The sequence below is a fragment of the Pinus tabuliformis genome, chromosome 8 (genome assembly GCF_031772625.1).
Source record: "Pinus tabuliformis cultivar Carrire ecotype Pingquan chromosome 8, CPIR1, whole genome shotgun sequence".
Lineage (NCBI taxonomy): Eukaryota > Viridiplantae > Streptophyta > Pinopsida > Pinales > Pinaceae > Pinus > Pinus tabuliformis.
In genome coordinates, this window is record NC_142294.1 from 561,462,950 (window position 1) to 561,477,463 (window position 14,514).

Sequence of the window (14,514 nt, forward strand, 5' to 3'; positions counted from 1 at the left end):
TAAGATGTAGCAGTGGATACCCCCTTAAGGTTGGGCAGTTCGTCTCCCACCAAGGGTTGGGACAGTCATGGGTTCCTTAATGATGCAGGGTGCACTCATAAGAGCCCTAGGAACCAAGGTGATGGCCATAGTGATAGGGGGTAGAGCTCATGTTTCGCTTTTTCCCACGTTCTAAATTCTTTTGTCCCTGCTATCTTTTGCATTTTGTGGTACATTTCTTGTTGTATGTGGCCAAATTATGCTTTTATCTTTCTTTTTAGCTACATCAACCTCCAGGGCATTGTTCTAGGCCTGACCCAAGGTGTGGACAAGGGGAGCGGGTGGCTAACACCTTGTGGACCCAATGGACAAATGTGGACTCATATGGGAAAATGTGAAAAAGAGCTTGTAATGAGTGGAGGGGAGTGGGATATATGGTGTTGGGAGGCAAGACCATGCAACCAAAATCAGGGTTTCCCATGTAGTGCCACTCCTAAAGCTAATAGCTCATAGAGGAGATCCCACGAGACTAAGATCCAAGATTAACTCCCAAGATGAGGTAAGGGAACAAGAGTACAAGTCAAAGCCCATTGTTTCTGCCAAATCCCCCCACTAATCCATGCCCAAATGTGCCCAAGAAAAGCAAGCATAAACACCCAATTACATAATGAAAAATCAGACCTTCAGGGTTGGAAGGCTCACCTTCAAACATACGATCATGACAGGGGAGCGAGGATACATAACGATTAGCTCAGACGACAGAGAATAGTTTTGATTTCTGGTAGCATCAAATGTGCTCTAAGTCTCAAATCTTGCAGGGAGGCTTAGACATATGTATTCCAGAATACCCAGAAATCGTTTTGGGAAATTCCACCCGAAGACAGTTTTATTAAAATAATTGATTATTTTTAATGGGACACTAATCCTAAAGTTAGGAAATTAAAATAATTAATGGATATTAATCTAAACTGTGGGTGTAACTTCTAGAAGAAGACAAAGATCGAGTCCAAATGATCTGAGCCATTGATTAGAATCTAATCTGGATCGTTGGTTCTCAACTGGAAAATTATAAGAAGGGCATCGAGGGGCATTTGGAAAATACACCAAAGGCAGATACTTAGTTACCCGAGTAAGATCGATTTTCTCATTGGTCGAAATTCGGCAAGAGAAAATCGAATCAGAGGGAGAGTTATAGGTGAGAAAGAGAGAGAGAGGGTATCAACATCAATCTGAAGGTTAGGAGCAGAAGACGCAGAGCAGAGGGAGGATAGTGCAGAGGTTGTGACGCAGAGGAGGGACAAAACAGATGCAGTGTGATGCTGGGACTGCGCAGTTCTCATGTAGGGGCTGACGCAGTGAGACGCAAAGGGGGCAACAGGGCCTCTCCTGGATCAGAAACTCGTCGAGAAGTGTCTGTAAAATTTCTCACAGAGAATCCTCTTCTATTCTGCTAGTTGTATCTTGTACTTGAGATATTTGCTAAAGAATAATAAAGAAACCCTCATCTGTTGCACTGGTTTTCCCACATTGGGTTTTTTTGAGGACAATTGTCAAAAAATAACTGTCATCGTGGTTATAGTTGTGCTTTGCATTCACTTTCTGCAATATTTTAATTGTCAAGGCTGCAATAGAATTTATTTCAATATTTGTTGTAGAAAAACTATGAATAACTTATTTATGAATTAATAAGTAGAAGAAATAATATTAATCACTGCAGTTGGATTTCTATTTAGAAATTTTCACATGGTATCAGAGCAAGGTTAAGCAGGAGTGTAGACCGGAAGAGCCAACATTAAAGAGAAGGAGGGAGTTCGAAACCACTGCATGGGCAGAAAATCGAATCCCAGAAGAATTGCGCAGTCCAGCCTAGGAGGGAAAAATTCTCATGAGAAAATCTCTCTCTAAGAGAGTCGATAGAGAGGAAGATTCAAAATTTGAAGTTTGCCAGTGATAAAGGTAGCAACGCAAAAACTTCAACGCAGAGCAGTCTTCAAGAGAAGACACAGTTTTTCCTGCAACAATTGTTGGGGCAGGATAGCGTCAGAGATAGTTAGAAAAACAACATAAAGATGGTAACTCAAGATGTCTCTGAATTATCTTCCAGATTAGAAGAAGAATTTGCATGCTTAGCAAGTTCAATGTCAACAGATGCTTGGTACATTTATAGCAGGGCTTCAGCCCATATGACTGGAGTACGAGAATATTTCTCGAGCTATCAAGAAGAACAAATGGAATTCCAGATTACTCTGGGAAACATAACGAAGTGTACTCCAGTAGGGAGAGGGCACCATAGCATTTCAGACGAAAGTAGGAACCAGCATCCGAGCCACCATTGTTCTGCATGTGCTCAGGTGAGGAATGAATCTGATTTCAGTGTCCCAATTACAAGACAAGGGATACGATGTATACTTCATAGGAAAGAAAATATACATCAAACATTCAAGCTGGAAGAAGAAGAGACAAATTGGAGCTCGAAGCAACAAACTGTATAGGTTGCAGCTCGAGTCTCCAATGACACTAATAGGCAGCAGTCATAATGGTGAAAAGGAAGTGAATGAATTATGGCACAGGCGAATGGGACACTTACACCATGGAGCACTGAGGATGCTCAGAAAGACTGTTACAGGAGTTCCATTCCTTATTACTGAGCATGATGATTTATGCAAAGGATGCATACTAGGGAAGTATCTTAAAGCATCTTTTTCTAGAAGCAACAATAGAGCAGAATGTGTATTGGGATTGATACACTTAGATATCTGTGGTCCAATGTCAACAATAGCTCTTAGTGGTGGCGAATACTTCGTCACCTTTACTGATGATCACTCTAGAAAAACCTGAATCTATTTCTTAAAGACCAAGGATGAAGTCTTTGATCAATTCAGAGAGTTTAAGGCTCTCGTTGAAAACATGACAGGGAAAAATATAAAGGTATTGTGTTCAGATAAATGTGGAGAATATATGGACAAAGACTCCACAGATTTTTGTGCAAAGGAGGGCATCAAAAGAGAATGGATAGCTCCATATAATCCAAAGCAGAATGGAGTAGCAGAACGGAAAAATAGACCTATTGTTGGGCAGCAAAAGCTATGTTGTATGATCAAGACTTGCTTAGATTCTTATGGGCAGAGGCTTGCAACACAGCGGTATATATCCAGAATAGAACTCCTCACAGAACATTGGGGAAGAGAACGCCCGAAGGTGTATTCACTGGGAAGAAGCCAGAAGTAAGTCATCTCAGGATATTTGGAAACATGGCATATTGTCACATTCCAGACAAAAAGCGCAATACACTGGATCAAACTGTAGAAAAGGGGTACCTCATAGGATATAGCAAGACCTCAAAGGCATACATAATCTACATTCCTAGAAGCAGGAAGATTGTAGTGAGACGGGATGCGAAGTTCATGGAGGATAGAGCTTTCAGGAAATCTCGAGAGATGCCAGCAAAAGGTCAGTAAGTAGATGTTCCATTAGTCCAACAGCAACAGGGGCAACAAGGAGGACAGGCAGGAGGACAAACACCTGGATCGAGTACAGTGACCAGTACCAGTGTTTCCTCAGAAGAAGGAAATCAAGATAGTTCTCAGCAGATGGAACGACAGGACCAGGAGGAGGAATTGATTGAGCCTCCCACCACCAGTGGTAGAACTAGCACGGAAGTACGAGAGACGCTGTGGGACGCAGAGGAGTTTGTTGGAGCTCCTAGAACTGAGAAGAGACAGCGTAGACAGCCTAATAGATACCAGGCCTTGGTAGCACAGGTTGAAGAACCCTCTAGCTTTTAGGAAGTCACTCAACACCATGTTTGGGTGGATGCCATGGTAGAAGAGTATAGTTCTATCATGACGAATGATGTCTGGGAAGTAGTACCTAGACCAAAGGATAGATCAGTTATAGGATCAAGGTGGATCTACAAGATCAAGTATGCTACATATGGCAGTATAGAGAAGTACAAGGCTAGGTTCATGGTAAAAGGGTATGCACAAAAAGAAGAAATAGACTATGAAGAGACCTTCGCCCCAGTAGCCCGATATACCTCTATCAGATTCGTTATATCCCTAGCAACTCAAATGGGATGGGAGATTCACCAGATGTATGTCAAGACAACATTTCTAAATGGGGTGATAGAAGAAGAGGTGTATATAGAACAACCCGAAGGCTTCGAAACGCATGAAAAGAGAACTCGTGTGTAGATTAAAGAAAGCCCTGTATAGGATCAAGCAAGCACCTAGAGCATGGTATGGTCGGATTGATAGTTACTTGCAATAGTTGGGATTCGTCAAGAGTGATGCTAATCCCAATCTCTTCTATTTAATGGTAGAGAATGAGCCATTTATTCTGGTATTATATGTGGATGGCTTGTTTTTAACAAGGTCATCTCGGCTCATATAGGACTGCAAGAAGAATCTTGAAGCAGAATTCGACATGAAGGATATGGGGTTGATGCATTACTTCCTAGGGTTGGAAGTTTGGTAGAAGAATGGGGTGATCTTCCTTGGGCAAGGAAGATATGCTACAAAAATCCTGAAGAGATTCAGAATGTAGGATTGTCGACCCATGGCTACTCCCATGATCACCAACTGGAAGAAAATAGATGCATCAGGAGAGAAGGAGGTGGACCCCACCTTCTACAGATAGCTCATTGGGTCGATCATGTATCTGGTCAACACTAGGCCAAACATTTTCTTCACTGTCAAGACCCTTAGTCAGTTCATGGTGGAACCAAAAAGGGTACATTGGGCAGCAGCTAGGCACATTCTAACGTATGTGAGTGGAACAGTTGGATATGGGTTGAGATACTCCCGAGGGGATGACGTCAGATTGAATGGATTCACTGATGCAGATTGGCAGGTAGTTCAGTGGACCGGAAAACTGCCTCTGGGTACTACTTCAATGTTGGATCAGGAATTATCTCTTGGAGCAGCAGGAAGCAGAAGTCGATAGCTCTGAGCTCAGCAGAAGCTGAATATATGGCAACCAGCACAGCTACGTGCAAAGCTATATGGCTTAGAAAACTGCTTGTGAGTTTGTTCAGAAAAAGAATGGAAGCGACCAGGATTTACTGCGATAATCAGAGTTGTATCAAACTCTCTGAGAATCCAATATTTCATGATCGGTCGAAACACATTGATATCAGATGTCACTTTATCAAAGACTGTGTTCAGCATGGGGCAGTACAACTGCAATATGTCCCCACAAGAGGTCAGGTAGTAGGCGTACTCACAAGGGCTAGAGAAGAGCTAAATTAATTCAGTTCAGAGAGAAGATGGGTATGGTAGAGAATTCGTTTCAGTAGCAGAAACAGGTAATTTCTCAATTACAGTGGCAGGGAATTGCAGTACATATGCAATGTTGGCAGTGACAGGGTCAGCAGCAATATAGATGCAGCATTTGCGCAGTAGTTGGTGAGCAGTGGTGTCAGACATCAGCAGTGCAGAGGGAGATGTTACAGAACAGGGTGATGCTTCGGCAGGTCACATTGCTAGAGCACATTTCTCGCTAAGAGGGAGTGTTGATTTCTAGTAGCATCAGATGTGTTCTAAGTCTCAAATTTTACAGGGAGGCTTAGACATATGTATTCCACAATACCCAAGAAATCGTTTTGGGAAATTCCACCCAAAGATAGCTTTATTAAAATAATTAATTATTTTTAATGGGACCCTAAGTTTAGACTTAGAAAATAAAAATAATTAATGAATATTAATCTAAACTGTGGGTGTAACTTCTAGAAGAAGGTGAAGATCGAGTCCAAATGATCTGAGCCATTGATTAGAATCTAATATGGGTCGTTGGTTCTCAACTGGAAGATTATAAGAAGGACATTGATGGGCATTTGGAAAATACACTAGAGGCAGATACTTAGTTACCCGAGTAAGATCGATTTTCTCACTGGTCAAAGTTCGGCAAGAGAAAATCGAATCAGAGGGAGAGTTGTAGGTGAGAAGGAGAGAGAGAGGGTATCAACATCAATCTGAAGGTCAAGAACAGAAGACGCAGAGCAGAGGCAGGACAACGCAGAGGCTATGATGCAGAGGAGGCACAACGCAGAGGTTGTGACGCAGATGAGGGACAATGCAGAGGCAGTTTAACGAGGACTGCGCAGTTCTCACGCAAGGGCTGACATAGTGAGACGCAGAGGGGGCAATAGGTCTTCTCTTGGATCAGAAACTCGTCAAGAAGTGTCTGTAAAATTTCTCACAGAGAATCCTCTTCTATTATGCTGGTTGTATCTTGTACATGAGATTTTTGCTGAAAAATAATAAAGAAACCCTCATTTGTTGCACCGGTTTGCCCACATTGAGTTTTTCCGAGGACAATTGTCCAAAAATAACTGTCATCGTGGTTATAGTTGTGCTTTGCATTCACTTTCCACAATATTTTAATTGTCAAGGCTGCAGTAGAATTTATTTCGGTATTTGTTGTAGAATCACTGTGAATAACTTATTTATTAATTAATAAGTAGAAATAATATTAATCACTGTAGTTGGATTTCTATTTAGAAATTTTCACAAATAGTAGCACATCGAGCTATCAGGTGGTTGCAAGGGGTTGTTAGCTGCTAGCTAAAGACAACTCTAGGAGAAAATTTCTCCTATAGGGTGTTAGTTTTTGGTAGCATCGAATGTGCTCTAGCTATGAAAATTGGTGGAGAGGCTAAGGCACGGGAGTTCTAAAGAACCCAGAAACCATTTGATGAAATTCCACTCGGATTGTATTTTATTAAAATAATTAATTTTTTTAATGGGGTTCTTAAGTCTAAACTTAAGAAAATTAAAATATTAATGGGTATTAATCAAAATATGGGTGAGAATGATCTAGAAGGTGGATCAAGTCATGTTTTAATCTTAGCCGTTGATTAGAGACTTAAGATATTCAGTCTGCCATCCAATGATCTAGAAGGAGACCATTCAGTCTGCCATCCAATGATCATTGGCACATTATTGATCATATATTCAGTCTCTAATCAATATTGGCACATTATCGAGAGGGTGGATGGCAGACCCAAGGGAGATGGTTGGCAGGGACAGGAGGGATCCACATGCCCTGAGTCGATTAAGAGTATAGGATACCCATCTTTTGGTTGCATTCAGGGGATAGCTCTTTTGCACACGTGGCTTCCAGTGATCATCGGTACCACACAGTGGTAGGTACAGGGCAGATTAGCATGCATCAGATTAGCCCACGATATATGCAGCCTATATAGTGATCACATGCAGGGACTAGAGACGAGGGCTAGAGGGATTCCATCGGTTAACAGGGCTATGCCGAGTAGGTCTAGCTATTGGATGTAGGGATTCAGTTGATCGATAGATCACTCATGATGAGAGGAGTCGTGGCAGAGAGTGATATAGTTCGCTCTTGGGATGACACATGGGGGTTCACAGAGGGTTTCATCATATGGGGAAGCAGACATTCTCTGTTGCTGCATAGGTTCGGAGTTAGATTTGGGTGGGTAGGCATGGGTGCCATGGAGATGCCCATGCAGGATGTGTCTCACCTCTTTTAGTATTCCACCATTGAGTTCTAGGAGAGGAGGATACTGATTGTGCACGATGGGGAGTATGACATAGTCAGAGTAGTGCAGCGTCAACATGGTGGCACCACTCTGGGACTAGCAGGGAACTGGGGCATCACAGCTCTTCACAGCTCAATAACCTTTAGGGATGCGTCGACTACTACAGGGGGAGATCATAGAGATTTTCCATTGGGCTTTAGTGAGTCACTGATGGAGCAGGGGACTTCTGGTACTTTCACCAGGCGGGATAGTGAGTGGAGTGAGGGGAGCTTCATGTTGGACAGGATTGCCTGGGATCCTAGTATTGAAGGATTATTCCATATCAGGACAGTGCAGAGGTCAGGCATGATCCAGTGGCACATCTCAGAACCTAGCACATTTTGCAGTGACAATAGGGAACACTAATTAAAATGGTTTCTTGTTAAAGGCATTGCTTGAGGACAAGCGATTTTTGGTGCATTGGAAGAGCTTGTCGGATGAGGATGCCACCTGGGAGGGTGAGCATATTTTGGAGCACCCAACTGTGAGGTTGCTTGAGGGCAAGCAACATTTGGGAGCAGTGTTGCACGAAGCGCCCCCCCCCCCCCCCCGGTTCCAAGCCCCGAAGCGCGTCCCGTACGGAAGCGCCTAGGAAGCTTGGTCGGAAGCGCGCTTCCGAAATTCGGAAGCGCCGCTTCGGCTTTTTTAGCCGCTTCCTGGAAATTTGGAAGCGCTGGCGCTTCCCAGACGCTTCCGTACGCTTCCAGAAAAGCTTCCGGAAAAGCATTTAGAAAATCGTTTTTTTTTCAATTTTTTTTTAAATTTTAGGTGAGTTTGCTTGTTGGGGGTGGGTCCACCTTGGGTTAGGGTGACAAATGAAAGCATATAAATATAGCAGATGCTCCCTCATGTTAATGTTAAATTCTTAAAGTAAAAGTGACATTCTCCTTTATTTTTCATTTTCATCCTTTTACTTAAATTTTTAACATTACCATGAAATGACTCAGAATGTTTGAGAGTGGTTCCAGCCTCATTGGACTTCATATGGAGAAAATAGAATTTCATATCCTATTCAAAATTCAGCAGACTTAACAGTTTTCAGTTATTCAGGATCAATGGGATTGTGGCATTTCATTAGATTATATCAAGTATGAAGGTATGCGATTAGCATTTAATCAAGAGCACCAAGCCCTATATGTACCCTGGTGTTGGTGGTGTTAATTGTTGAACTCCTTTGTCACGCGGCACGCGGCACGCCCTTAGCAAAAAATTACCTTTCAATCAAGTCAAAATCATCGATCAAACATGTTAAGCTTTTCTACCATATTTTAAGTCTTGAATTAGGTAGTTTGATCAAAATTGGGCAATGTTGACTAATATCCCTAGACAATCGAGGTAGAGGCAAAGGCTAGACAAGAGGAGAAGAATCTAGATTCTAGATCATTAATGTACAATGGATGTTATATCTATCTTGATTTATGCAAAAATATGCATGTTTTCATGTCTTCTACAATTAATTTGGTATTTGGGATGTTTGTTTTGAGTATAAATGCAAAAAAATATAAAAAATCTATATATATAGCAGACGCTTCCGCGAACGCTTCGCTTCCTAGATTTTTGGAAAATGATGCTTCGGCGTCCCCGCTTCCAAAAAACGCTTCCGCTTCGCCCCGCTTCGTGCAACATTGTTTGGGAGGGGAGGACTGTCATGTCCCTTCTCAAACACATTTGTAATAGGACTGGCTAAGGTAGAGAACCCATCATTTTCGACTTGGGGACTTAGGAAGCAATTCGACTTTATTTAGTTGCTAGTGGAATGTGGGGGCCACCCACATGGGAGTTCGAATTGGCCCATTCGAATAGCGTGGAGGGAAAGTCGAATAGGTGGATGGAGGGGCACACATGAGGCTAGGGAGGCCCAAGGAGTTATAAGGAGGGAGCAACTCTCATTTTGGATTCATACATCTTGCAAACAAAATCACTTGACTGTTCACTCTGCTGTTTAGCTAAGTCAATCAGTTGTTTAGCCACGAATCTCTCAAGCGGGAGATTCAACCTCTACTTCGGGGGACCATCTGTGCCTGCCCTAGAGAGGCAGTTCTACAAGGATTTCAGGAGTTCCGGGCAGTGACATAGCACCACCAACCAGCATAGAGCAGGGAGTGCGTATTTCTGGGCAGCCAGAGAATACGCAAAGGGAGATAGAGGCCAACAAAGATCAGATTGTTTGCCGGAGAGTTAGAGAGCTGAGATAGCAGCAATAGACCAGCATTCTTGCTGAGTTTTACAGCCAGCAGAGCCAGCATTCCAACAGTTCGAATTGCTAGGCTAGGGGACAACGCAGAGGCCACTCAATAGTTTTTCGTGGAGCTTAGGAGCAGGTGTCTTAGGCCAAGAGCTCACCCAGGAAGTCAGGGATTGGATAGAAAGGGTCAGCCCAGCACTTTGGGGGCATTTCCGGGAGGATTTACAGGTAGTTTCCAGCATGTCGAGTTTTGCAGTTGCAGCTGAGGTTGGGCTCCAAGGGGGTCGAATTTCAGAAGTCTAAACCAACCAAAATCCTTTCTGGTTTTTTCTGGGTTTTTGACAAGGATCCCAAATATAAAGTTTCATAATTTTCTGAGCACCAAAGGTGGGGTTTTAAACCATATCTTTGCAGCAGACCGTGTAGAATTGTTGGGGATTGAATAGTGCCTTTGGGGTTGATTTTGGGAAGTCCAAATTGGGCCAAACCATTTCTGGGTTTTTGTGGGTTTTGGCCAAGGAGTTTGTGGCTGAAGTTTCATCATTTTCTGAGCACTTGAGGAGGAGTTTCTTGCAGTCCCTTTCCAGGAAGCAATGAAGTTTTCTCGGAAGCGCAAAGCATGACAGGAGCAGTTATTTCCAGTGTTTGAGATCATTGTATTATCACCTAGGTTCCATCACGCTTGCCATTGAGGCAAGCCCCAATGCATTCCTCCATACTATTGTACTTGCTCCATTGATTAATGAAATGGCTCAGTTGCTTCTTAATTCCAGAGTTTTTATGAGCATTTGTTGATGGTTTAAAATTGTTGCGCTGTAAATTGTTTTTTCTTTGCAGATCACTATTTATTTAAGTTTGGAACATTACAATCTCTAACTAGATGGTTTCTCCCCTGGTTGAAAATGACATATTATCCCATCAAGGAGATTTGCACTTGGGTTGATCCTATTGCAAGTTGGTTGCAGATTCATGAGCATTTTTCACACACGCACAGGGATTTAATTCAGTGATATTATATACTTCTCTATTTAGTCATTCAATCATTCAGTCATATTATATAAGACCTTTTTGAGATCAGTTTCCTTGGTTGTGGAATCCTCATATAAGATGGTGCTGCATGTTAAGTCTTTTCCTTGGAATTCACTGACTCACAAATTTTTGCAGGAGAGAAGCTTCTATGATTGACTAGGAGTTCATAGCTTCTCCCTTGTAGAAGTTTTTGAGACAGTGTATTCTAGGGAAAAGACTTAAGATAAAACACCAATTAATATGAGGATCCCATAACGAAGGAAACTGGTCTCAAAATGGTCTTCAGCATAGACTAGTTCAAAGGGTGTATCGAGAGGAAAAATACAAGGGAGACACTGAATTTGGAGGAAAAAACTATTTCTTTCCAAGGTAAAGAATCTTGTTAGTACATATGGTCTTCATAGTCCAAATAGACTATATGTTAGAAGAAAGTAAAGTAAGATCAAAAGGCACCAGACATAGTAAAGCTTCTAATCACTTAAAAATGTAATGTGTCCAGATATCTTACATGACTGAGTAGTAACACCTGATCATCTTCTTCAAGACGGGAAAGGTCTATGGCACGCCGCCCTGTGACAAGTTCCAAAAGCATAATGCCATACCCAAAAACATCTGTCTTCTCCGATGATCGTCCAGTTGATAAGTACTCAGGAGCAATGTGACCCATAGTTCCACGAACTTGAGTGGTAATGTGAGATTTTTTAGCATCAACCAACATTGCTAACCCAAAATCACCAACAACTGCTTCAAAATCTTCATTTAGCAAAATATTAGAAGCCTTCAAATCCCGGTGAATAATCTTTGGATTAGAATGGTCATGAAGGTACTCCAGACCACAGCTGCACCAAAAGCAACCCGTTTTCTTGTAGGCCAGTCAAGTCCTGTCTCCCCCGGTTTGATTTCTGCACTGATGGATGAAAATTAATCAATTCCACTCTATGATCTAATCATTCTACTCACTCGCAACTGTATATACACAGAGTTTTAGTTATTAAGCATGGTATCCAAGGTTGGATTAAGAATGGTTCAATAGCTTTGTAGAAACAAATATAAAAATGGATGACAAAGGAGTTTTAGGATATCATATCAAATACTTGAAACAATTTATTTGACAATCTGCTTTGCTCCAAAGCTAAAAGCAATTCATCAGGGAAAATTCCAATTGCAAATTATGAATGAAATAACAGAATTGATGACAAAGTTAATTATACCTCGTAGTCTATATGCAACACTAAGATTCTCCATATAAGGATACACAAGAAGCCTTTCTGATGAAGAAATACAAAATCCTATTAATCTTAAAATATTGCGGTGAACAGCCACACTAATCATCTCAACTTCCCGCAGAAATGTTGCCTCTCCACGAGGGCTGTTATAGTCACTCAACCGTTTCACTGCAACCTTTGTGTTATCTCCAAGTACTCCCTTGTACACTTTACTAAAACCTCCCTGACCAAGTACATTCTTCTCACTAAAATTATCTGTTGCTAGTTGCAATTCACGCCAGGAAAACCTCCTCAACTGTCCAAAAGCAATCTTTCTGTCATGTTCACCTGCATAAATATATGTACATATACAATAATCAGACAAAGAAATATGGAGAAAAGGGTAAAGAAATATGCATGAGACCAAGACATCCTGTTATTTGATAACCTTTATTGAGGCATTTCTTGTCTTTAATTGAAGAAAAGCTTCTTATTGGTGTCAAAAGCCCAAGGATTTTAAGATTTAGAGTGTGATTTTGATAATATTAGGAAAATGGATGAACTTGAGTTAATATAAAGGCATATCCTCTACTGATTTATTCAATCCATGATTGCTTAGTATCATACCATAGCTTCAACATACTCTTCTGAACTGCTAAATATATATCATCTGAAACTTTTATTATAAATCACCCCATCGTATGATTTTCCCTTCTTTATTTTTCCAGTCTATTTTCTCTTGTAATTTTCTGTCATTTGAATGCTTTGATATCATTTTTGTTCTGTTTTATCAACTGAATACATGCAATCCATGCTATTCTAGGTTTTACCTCAAAGGAAACAATTTTTTAGCAAATGAGTTGCACACTGCAGAGAGAGAGAGAGTTAGAGCAGGATAGAGTCACAGAGAACGAAAGAGACCAGAAACATCAACAAAAACATCTCGTATGGAGCACCACATTCGGCTCTTCCATAAAAGGAAGAGGAAGAAAGTCAAGATGACAACAGCTGCTCCAAGGCCACCAGTCAGAACTCCAATTTTTGACTTGGGGTAACCTGGAAATTAAGGAAGGTTACATTTTGGGGCCAGACTCCAGAGTACAAAATAGATCTCTAAATAGAATAAAAAACCACATGCATGACATTGCATAGTGAACAATAGAAAAACCTGAGTTTGAATAAAGAGTAGAGGCACATGGGTGCTGAAAACTTGAACCACAGTTAAGATTATTACCAGTGAAACTGCAAGCATGACAGTACAATAATGTTAATTGTTACAACATCAATGTGAAATGAAAATATAAGATATTATTTCAGATTTAGTCCAATCCAAAGAAAATTTCCTCTCGATGAATTCTATCCAAAATATCTGATGTTCATTCAATTTGTGTTTAGCCATCCATTACAAATGAAATAAATTTATTTTTACCATCAATATCTCAAGAACACTATACTCATTAAATGTTCTACTGTAGCATACATAAGACAGTGATCAAGTACGTATGCTGTAACTTTAAATAAGGTTAACTTTATCAGAATCATGATGGTTTCTTAGTATACAATTGATAACACATTAAAGTGTGCTATTAACCAGGTTTTCATGAGATAGCAAGGAATCTGATCGGATGAAATTTAAATATACTCATCTAAATCACTAAAGAACATGTCTTCTTACTTGTATTTAGCTACTTTAAATATGGCTTCCGGAATCTTTCCAGTGAGATCATTTGAGGATATGTCCCTAAACACCAAGCAGGTCCTAGTGTCAACAAAGCCAAACAACATTTGTATACCTCAAACTCGAATATGTTACTAAAAGGAACATAGTTATATAAACTTAAATTTCCAAAAATGGAATAAATGCCTGCTACAATACAGTAACCAACTCTTACAGTTCTATCAAATTTGGAATCCCTGCTATTGAAGGCGGAATCTCTCCACCAAGTTTATTGTTTCTTATTATCCTGTTTCTTAGTCAAAGGGTAGCAGTCTAAGAAGAAAAATAAGACATAGATGCCTACATAAAGTCTAAAACCAATCTAAAACATACAGACGGCAAGAAAGATGATATTCAATGTAAGAGTTAACATTTTCCTTAATATTCCCAAACTTGTCCCTAAGCAAAATCCTATAATATGTTTAAATAAGTAGAGTTAAATTTGGCGATTGGCTTTGTAAAGAATCCATAGACCATTTCCTTACAGATATTGAAGATCAGGAAGCTGACCCAAAGAGCTCGGAATATCTCCAGTGATATTGTTGTTTTCCAGATTCAGGCTCTGTAGACTTACCATGTTACCTAGTTCACTTGGCAGTGTGCCAGATATGTGATTATCTTGTAGTGCTCTGCATTGATGGGAAGCAAAATGTAAGTTCCTATTTCAATGAAGAAAAACACTAAATTTATGTCCATCTGATTTAGAATAAATTCATGAGATTAAAAGCCTCAGCTTCCAAAATTATACAAATACTTTTCACGAAGCCACTTATGGTGCAATAAAACAGTGACGGATTCACAGGATAACAAGGCATATAATTCCAAGCTTTTCCCAATATACAAC

At 40.6% G+C, this 14,514-nt stretch overlaps 1 pseudogene across 1 annotated transcript in view; it reads right to left on the bottom strand.

Moving 5' to 3' along the window:
- Nucleotides 1–14,294, bottom strand: part of LOC149236701 (LRR receptor kinase SERK2-like) — a 120,169-nt pseudogene extending 105,875 nt beyond the window's left edge. Inside the window, exons 1-7 of the transcript XR_016246241.1 lie at nt 14,156–14,294; nt 13,846–13,917; nt 13,629–13,694; nt 13,122–13,195; nt 12,875–13,009; nt 11,960–12,301; nt 11,257–11,650 (exon numbers count right to left, since the gene is read on the bottom strand). The product of XR_016246241.1 is annotated as an LRR receptor kinase SERK2-like (transcript). The remainder of the gene's footprint in view (nt 1–11,256; nt 11,651–11,959; nt 12,302–12,874; nt 13,010–13,121; nt 13,196–13,628; nt 13,695–13,845; nt 13,918–14,155) is intronic.
- Nucleotides 14,295–14,514: the final 220 nt, after the last annotated feature.